The 9,223-nt window shown below is 46.2% G+C and overlaps 1 pseudogene; it reads left to right on the top strand.

Annotated features, from left to right (window-relative positions):
* The first annotated feature begins 1,216 nt into the window (after positions 1–1,216).
* On the top strand, positions 1,217–8,108 carry LOC112255771 (annotated as a pseudogene).
* Positions 8,109–9,223: the final 1,115 nt, after the last annotated feature.

Genomic DNA, 9,223 nt, shown 5'->3' with positions numbered 1-9,223 from the left:
TTGTGAAGTGGAAACATCTAGGAGCAACAACGGCTCAGCTGCGAAGTGGTAGGCCACACAAGATTGAAAATAAAATAAAAGAGAGCCGCACACTCTAGGAGCTCAGATGCAAAAATGTAATTACCAACATTTTGAAAGCCAAGCTGTCTTCATCAGGGTAGGCCACACAAGCTCAGGGTAGGCCACACAAGCTCAGGGTAGGCCACACAAGCTCACAGAACGCGTAAAAATCATGCCGTCTGCTCCAAACTGAGTTCCAAACTGCCTCGGGAAATCAAATCAATCAAAGTTGATTTGTCTCCTTCCATACCTCTCCTCTCACCTCTCCTTCCATACCTCTCCTTCCATACCTCTCCTCTTACCTCTCCTTCCATACCTCTCCTTCCATACCTCTCCTCTCACCTCTCCTTCCATACCTCTCCTCTCACCTCTCCTTCCATACCTCTCCTCTCACCTCTCCTTCCATACCTCTCCTCTCACCTCTCCTTCCATACCTCTCCTCTCACCTCTCTTTCCATACCTCTCCTTCCATACCCCTCCTCTCACCTCTCCTTCCATACCTCTCCTCTCACCTCTCCTTCCATACCTCCTCGCTCACCTCTCCTTCCATACCTCTCCTTCCATATCTCTCCTTCCATACCTCTCACCTCTCCACTAAGAATAATGGCTGCTTGTTCTGAGTGGCAGGGCAGTAAGGACAGCCTCTCTGTATGATCCTCCTCATGTGTTAGAGGGGGTTTGCGTTAAGACCATTAAAGCCAGTACAGTTAGCCACTTGAGATAAACTGTGCTAGCCCACGCTAGGTTATCCTGCTAGCCTCTTTAGCATAAACACCTACTATACAGGTGCATAGAAGCCCACCAGAAAGACTGCATGAAAGACTGCATTAGTGACAGGCAGAGTCACAGACCAGTTCACCTAAGGCCGATGTCACTCCCAGGTCGTCCCTGTTATGTCAACAGCAGCCACTCTCCCATTGTTTGTGTATCTAACATAGTACACTAACGTAGCCTGCTAGCAGCCATTGAGAGTAAATGGACTGCGTCAGTGAGTGGTGAAATGGACACACGTCATCCCTCTCAAACACAGTCATTAAAGTGAAAGGCAGAGCAAACACAAGGCACAAAGGATTCCCTGGTTGACTTGGAGAGGGGTAGACTAGTAGACAGTGTATGGACCACATTGTAAAGCTATTCAATCATTCACCCAGAGGTAATGAGGTACCGTTTGGTAGCCTGCTGCGAAGATGATTACTTGCAATGAAATGTGATGTTAGGTTGATGCCCTGTTTGTCTCTGTTTTTAGAGCTTTAGGACACGTAGATTAAAGGCTATCCAGAGAATAAGACCATTTTCAAGACCGAACAGCAAGAAACTATTCTTATGCACATAGCAATTAAACTGTCTGTGTGTGTCGTCTTTGACATCTGTGTCTGTGTGTCCAGGCTAAGGGAGGCAGTAAGGAAGATGGAGGAGAAGCACTTTTCAGAGCACACAGAGGAGTATCTGGACTTCCTGCCTGTGGAGTGGCACTCCAAACTGGCACTGGATGGGGGTAAGGGGTGTGTTTGCTCGTGCGCAGTGTGTCCTTGATCCCAATTGAGCTGAGAGAGCAGCTGCTGTCGTCCACTAGCTTCCAGGAGGTGACACCCACCTTGTGATGGCATGCTGAATTTAGGTCACACTTGTGGAACCACAAGCCAGACGGATAGGCTACATCCCTCACATGGAGTTCCGTGTGCTGTCCTCTGCCCTACTCCTGTCCTGTCTCCTACACCCTTTAATTTCCTATTCTGTCTACAATGCACATACAGTACTGAGTATTCAACATCTATACAGGTCTTAGGCCTTAACTGTTTTAGCCAAGTGAATGGAAGGTTGATCTGAATACAAATAGATCTGTAGAAGTATAGAGGATTAACGAAGGCTTACTCTTATCCACAGTCAGACATATATTTGTATATGTTATTGATGGTTGAATCGTGTGAATCTGTAGATACGGTGGACTCCATCCCCCCAGACAAGGTGCGAGGTGCGAGGTGTGAGAGACCTGCTCAACAGCAGTGCCAGGAACATTATGTACGACACCAGTCCCTTGTACAGGGACAAGGTGAGACTGAAACACACACACATTGGGTTTAAGTCTTCATCTCACTTGACAACCGTATTGGCCCTGGCTAATTGATACCACCCTTTCTTCATCTCCAGATCACAAGGGGCCTGACGTCAGAGCTGAACCGAATCTACACCCTGTTCTGCTTCAGGAACCCTGAGTTTGAGGAGAAGAGGGGCAAGGTGTCCATCGTGTCGCACTCCCTGGGCTGCGTGATCACCTTTGACATCATGACAGGCTGGGACCTGGTGAGGTTCTGTCTGCAGGAGCACCAGGAGCTGGAGGAGGAGCTGGACCTGAGATGGGTCTCCTACGAGGAGAGACGCCTGCTGGAGCAGCTGGAGCTCGCTAGGAACCGGTAGGCATGGTGGTAGGTAGTGGGGTGTGTGTGTGTGTGTGGTTTGTTTCTTTGTCACAGTTGAGATGGCCACCTAAACTGTTTCTACAGACAGTTAGGTAATGTGTGTGTAGGAAGGAGTGGGGTGTGAGTGGTGTAGGTATTTTGTTAACAGTCTGAATACTAACAGTATTACTGAAACTCACTCTCTACTCCTCAGGTTACTAGAGCTGGAAGATCATCTTCAAGGCCTGGAAGCCTCCAAACCGCTAGCACCCCCTGCTCTGAAATTTTAGGTACACTGCTAACTGCTCAAAAGCAATACCTTCAACCCGGGACACAGGATCCAGGGTGATAATGGCAGAAAATAACAAGATGACTAAGCAAATTACTGAAGGAAAGATGGTGTCTGTTTCCTCCTCTTCCCCAGGTGGAGAATCCTTCTGTATGGGCTCTCCCCTGGTGGTGTTCCTGGCCCTGAGAGGGATTAGACCAGGGAACAGTGGAGAACAGGACCACATTCTGCCTCGCTGCATCTGCCAGAGGCTCTTCAACGTCTTCCACCCTACAGACCCCGTGGTGAGACACAGAGACAGACAAACACACACACTATTCTTTACAGTCCTGGAGAACTGAATGACTTCGTTTTTTTGTCTGTCTCTCTCTAGCCCTGCCATTCCCCTTACCTCACAGCTCCTTTATGCTTATCTAAGAGCCTTTATCATCTTAAGGATTGTTGGGAAAATTCATACACAGGGACACTCGAAGTCAATCTTAAATGAATCATTCAGTTTATTGTCAGCGCGCTGGAGAGGTTCCAACCAACTCAATGCGCCACAGTACACATGTCAATCAGGAGCTCTGCCTGGGGCAGTTGTCTTTATATACAGCTATACACAGACAAGTTATATTTGCATGATTTAGCATAATGAATCATTACCGTTTTGTTTCATCCATGTGCCCGACCAATACTGGTTCATAACATGTGACAGACCAATACTGGTTCATAACATGTGACCGACCAATACTGGTTCATAACATGTGACAGACCAATACTGGTTCATAACATGTGACAGACCAATACTGGTTCATAACATGTGACAGACCAATACTGGTTCATAACATGTGACCGACCAATACTGGTTCATAACATGTGACAGACCAATACTGGTTCATAACATGTGACAGACCAATACTGGTTCATAACATGTGACAGACCAATACTGGTTCATAACATGTGACAGACCAATACTGGTTCATAACATGTGACAGACCAATACTGGTTCATAACATGTGACAGACCAATACTGGTTCATAACATGTGACAGACCAATACTGGTTCATAACATGTGACAGACCAATACTGGTTCATAACATGTGACAGACCAATACTGGTTCATAACATGTGACGACCAATACTGGTTCATAACATGTGACAGACCAATACTGGTTCATAACATGTGACAGACCAATACTGGTTCATAACATGTGACAGACCAATACTGGTTCATAACATGTGACAGACCAATACTAGTTCATAACATGTGACGACCAATACTGGTTCATAACATGTGACAGACCAATACTGGTTCATAACATGTGACCAACCAATACTGGTTCATAACATGTGACAGACATGTGACAAATACTGGTTCATAACATGTGACAACCAATACTGGTTCATAACATGTGACAGACCAATACTGGTTCATAACATGTGACCGACCAATACTAGTTCATAACATGTGACCGACCAATACTGGTTCATAACATGTGACAGACCAATACTGGTTCATAACATGTGACGACCAATACTGGTTCATAACATGTGACAGACCAATACTGGTTCATAACATGTGACCAACCAATACTGGTTCATAACATGTGACAGACCAATACTGGTTCATAACATGTGACGACCAATACTGGTTCATAACATGTGACAGACCAATACTGGTTCATAACATGTGACAGACCAACACCTCACGAGGCTTCTCCTCTCTAAGCTGAGACCTTGAAACTGAGATCTTTCGTTCGTTCTCAAAACAAGATCTGAGCGTACTGCCAAATCGCAGCTACTGATAGTGAGGATTTGTACAGTCTGCCACTTGCAAGAACACAGAAATTAGTTACTTAGAACAGCACATGAATGGAACACAGAAATTAGTTACTTAGAACAGCACATGAATGGAACACAGAAATTAGTTACTTAGAACAGCACATGAATGGAACACAGAAATTAGTTACTTAGAACAGCACATGAATGGAACACAGAAATGTGTTATAACCACAAACATTAAAATTTCACTTACAGGATGATTAGACCCTAGCCACTTTAAACAATGCTACCTTATATAATGTTACTTACCCTACATTATTAATCTCATATGCATACGTATATACTGTACTCTATATCATCGACTGCATCCTTATGTAATACATGTATCACTAGCCACTTTAACTATGCCACTTTGTTTACATACTCATCTCATATGTATATACTGTACTCGATACCATCTACTGTATCTTGCCTATGCTGCTCTGTACCATCACTCATTCATATATCCTTATGTACATATTCTTTATCCCCTTACACTGTATAAGACAGTAGTTTTGGAATTGTTAGTTAGATTACTTGTTGGTTATTACTGCATTGTCGGAACTAGAAGCACAAGCATTTCGCTACACTCGCATTAACATCTGCTAACTATGTGTATGTGACAAATAAAATTTGATTTGATTTGATTTGACCCAGGGTTTTTTCCTGATCAGAGGAAAGACAAGGTGCTAGACTGACTGTGACTGGTTTGTCCTTGCTGCAGGCTTACAGACTGGAGCCCCTCATCCTTAAACATTACAGCAACATTGGACCTGCACATATACACTGGTAAGAGATCATTCATTCTCCCAAGGTGAATCTGCTGAAACTACTACTTTCTGTACGGACAGTGACAGGTGTTTTTCTTCTCCCAGGTGTAGTGCTGTAGACCCCACGCCATACGATGAGATCCGGCCAACCTTCATCAACACAGACACAGAGAGCATCCCCAGCCCCTCCACTTCCCCTGTCCTGGCCAGGAAATACTACGGAGAGTCTATCGCCAGCATGGGCAAGGCCAGCATTCTGGGTACGTCTGTCAGTCCTCTGGTTGATTCTCTGTATAGAACCTTTTTGCCTTTAATCACCGTGCACATTATTATTAACTTAAATATTTGAATATGAGTGCCTTCATTACCTGTGCACATGATGCAGATTCACACTCGAGGTGGTCCAAAGCTAGAAGGGATAGAATTAAACTTCATTGTAAGATTACCTCACTCAGCAGGTTCCCATAGATTTTCCAGTCAATCATTTGTACAGCAGATATTTGTAGACAGCACAACATGTCCTGAGCAGACAAAGCAGATGGTTCCATTCAAAAGTACATCAGCATGTACTCAGCCTCTTGTGATGGAGTTGTCATCTATTATTGGACTCACTCAACAGCATTTCCCTCACAGACCCACCTGTCGGATCATTTATGACATAGGCAACACTGCTGTCTTGTGGAGAGAGCATGTAAAGACCAGAGCCATACTACTGGGTTAGTCTCCAAAACTCCACTCTAGGCAACAGATTAGGGTCTGGTTTCAATGACGGACTCTTGGCAACTTTCATAAGCAGAAGAGGGTGGATCCTCTTCCGAGAGACAACTCTCCCAACAAATCACGAGGCAGACATGCCAGAACGTCGCGATTGGAAACCAAATTTGTCAGGGAAAAGCTTTTTCGGTTTTAGTGAAGTTAGTTGCACTCATTAAAAAATAATATTTTCATCTTGCTAGATAATATTTAGTATTTTATTCAAGCGGATAAGGTAGTGACGTAGTTCCTCTATGCCAAACTGACCTTCTCTTACTTACAAACCTGTTAAGCCGGAGCCGGGGAGGCAACCCGGATGTCTAGAGTCTAGGGTCCACTTCACTCACCTTTGTCACACCCTGTCTGAAATGAATCTCTCTCCCTCCCTCTCTCTGTGTGTCTTGCTCTCCCTCGCTGTCTCTCCCTCCCTCTCTCTGTGTGTCTTGCTCTCCCTCCCTCTCTCTGTGTGTCTTGCTCTCCCTCCCTCTCTCTGTGTGTCTTGCTCTCCCTCCCTGTCTCTCCCTCCCTCTCTATGTGTGTCTTGCTCTCCCTCGCTGTCTCTCCCTCCCTCTCTGTGTGTCTTGCTCTCCCTCGCTGTCTCCCTCCCTCCCTCCCTCTCTGTGTGTCTTGCTCTCCCTCGCTGTCTCTCCCTCCCTCTCTCTGTGTGTGTCTTGCTCTCCCTCGCTGTCTCTCCCTCCCTCTCTATGTGTGTCTTGCTCTCCCCTCGCTGTCTCTCCCTCCCTCTCTCTGTGTCTTGCTCTCCCTCGCTGTCTCTCCCTCCCTCTCTCTGTGTGTCTTGCTCTCCCTCGCTGTCTCTCCCTCCCTCTCTCTGTGTCTTGCTCTCCCTCGCTGTCTCTCCCTCCCTCTCTCTGTGTGTCTTGCTCTCCCTCGCTTGTCTCTCCCTCCCTCTCTCTGTGTGTCTTGCTCTCCCTCGCTGTCTCTCCCTCCCTCTCTCTGTGTGTCTTGCTCTCCCTCGCTGTCTCTCCCTCCCTCTCTCTGTGTGTCTTGCTCTCCCGCTCGCTGTCTCTCCCTCCCTCTCTCTGTGTGTCTTGCTCTCCCCTCCCTCTCTCTCTGTGTCTGTCTCTCCCTCCCTCTCTCTCTGTGTCTTGCTCTCCCTCGCTGTCTCTCCCTCCCTCTCTCTGTGTGTCTTGCTCTCCCGCTCTCTCCCTCCCTCTCTCTGTGTGTCTTGCTCTCCCTCGCTGTCCCTCCCTCCCTCCTCTCTGTGTGTCTTGCTCTCCCTCGCTCTCTCCCTCTCTCTGTGTGTCTTGCTCTCCCTCGCTGTCTCTCCCTCCCTCTCTCTGTGTGTCTTGCTCTCCCTCCCTCTCTCTGTGTGTCTTGCTCTCTCTCGCTGTCTTTCCGTCTTCGCTCTCTGTCTAGGAGCGGCCAGTATAGGTAACAGTATATGGAAGGGGATAGGAGGGATACTGTTCTCCCGGTTCTCCCGCTCCGTGCCCTCCGGTGTGTCCTTTGGCATCGAGGGCGGGACTCCAGAGGGAGAGGAGCCGAAGAGGACAGTCGACAGCCAATCAGCTTACTGCCTTTCGTCCACCTTGTCCCTGTCTCCCACCACCCTCACAGACCCCTCAGGTTAGTTCAGCTGCATTTCAACCCCAATTACACTTTCAGGAATAATTGTATTGTAGTCCATGTAATAACAAGTGCCTTTTCATAATATTTGCCACCCTTGACCCCCCCCCCCACAGAGTTTGTATATATATAAAGAGGAGAATGAATACATAATGCTAATTCACAGAGTTAATTACCCTTTTGAATCTGTAGCAGTTAAGTTTGTGCAGTATACAGTAGATGGTCTAAAATGTATTCCCACAGTGAATCTATCTCTGTTCTACAGTGGAAATAGAGCGCCGCATCGATTTTGAACTCCGTGAGGGCCTTGTGGAGAGCCGCCATTGGTCAGCGGTGACCTCACATACAGCCTATTGGGTCTCACACGATATTGCGCTCTTCCTACTGACGTTCATATACAAGCAGGCCAACGTGCCGCCACCCACAGAAGACAGTCCTGACCCAGAGTAAACACACAGAGTCCACTCCATGTCCACACTCACACAACACAGGATCTTTATCACCCTCTGTTACTCCATTCTCTCTCTGTTTTTATACTGACACATCTCTACTAACACACAGACTTTGTACTGTTTAGGATGGGATGGATGCACACTCACCCAAGGGTGACACATTGGATTATGCCCCCCGAAGGATCCTTATATCCCCCATGCTCTATGAAGCATGGGGGATGGTAGTATCCTCTATGTATCCTCCCAGCCAGTCCAGCCGCCAATGAGTATGTTAGAGATTCCATTGCACACTACCTAAGGGGTGTCCTCTTCCTCGAAGATCACTGTCTCTGTCTGAAACTGCTGCCCTCCTGGATGTACCCATCTCCAACTCCCCCCATGTGTAGCAGCCATGGTTCAGCCCAACCCAAATCTTTCCTCTCCTCCACAGACCTTGGAGGAGAGGATGTACAAGTCAGCCTGGCCCCCTCAGTAAACTCTCTCATCCACACTGGTCTGTCTCTTCTTACGCTATGCTTCTATCTACAAGGACCTGGGCTGAATACTGGGACCCTTAGTCTCAAAACCTACAGTATGTCACTGTCTGAGCAAACTCAATGCAACTTTCAAAGTGGTCTAAACATTATTTATATCTTAAAATGTTAATATATTACCCTAAGAAAATAATACGGCATAGTTCATATTTTTTTCTTTGTTTTGGAAATGTAAAAAAAGGGGAGATTATGATCTTGTCTCTAGTTTTTATTTTGATATTCCTCAAGGATGCTGTACCTCTATTACCATGTGACTATCAAGTGACTTTTACATAGAAGTATTGATCTACAAAAAGCCATTTTAGTATTCTTGTTTTTGCATGACAAAGTGACAAGATGACTGTATACACATACGCAAACCAGATGCGTGCGTGCGTGCGCAAATTGATTTTGTCCCCCCACACCAAATACGATCACAACATGCAGGTTGAAATATCAAAACAAACTCTGACCCAATTATATTAATTTGGGGACAGGTTGAAAAGCATTAAACATTTACGGCAATTTAGCTAGTTAGCTTGCAGTTGCTAGCTAATTTGTCCTATTTAACTAGCTAGCTTGCTGTTGCTAGCTAATTTGT

Source organism: Oncorhynchus tshawytscha, linkage group LG08, assembly GCF_018296145.1.
Source record: "Oncorhynchus tshawytscha isolate Ot180627B linkage group LG08, Otsh_v2.0, whole genome shotgun sequence".
Lineage (NCBI taxonomy): Eukaryota > Metazoa > Chordata > Actinopteri > Salmoniformes > Salmonidae > Oncorhynchus > Oncorhynchus tshawytscha.
Note: the sequence above shows the minus strand (reverse complement) of the source record. Positions and strands in the feature narration are given on the sequence as shown.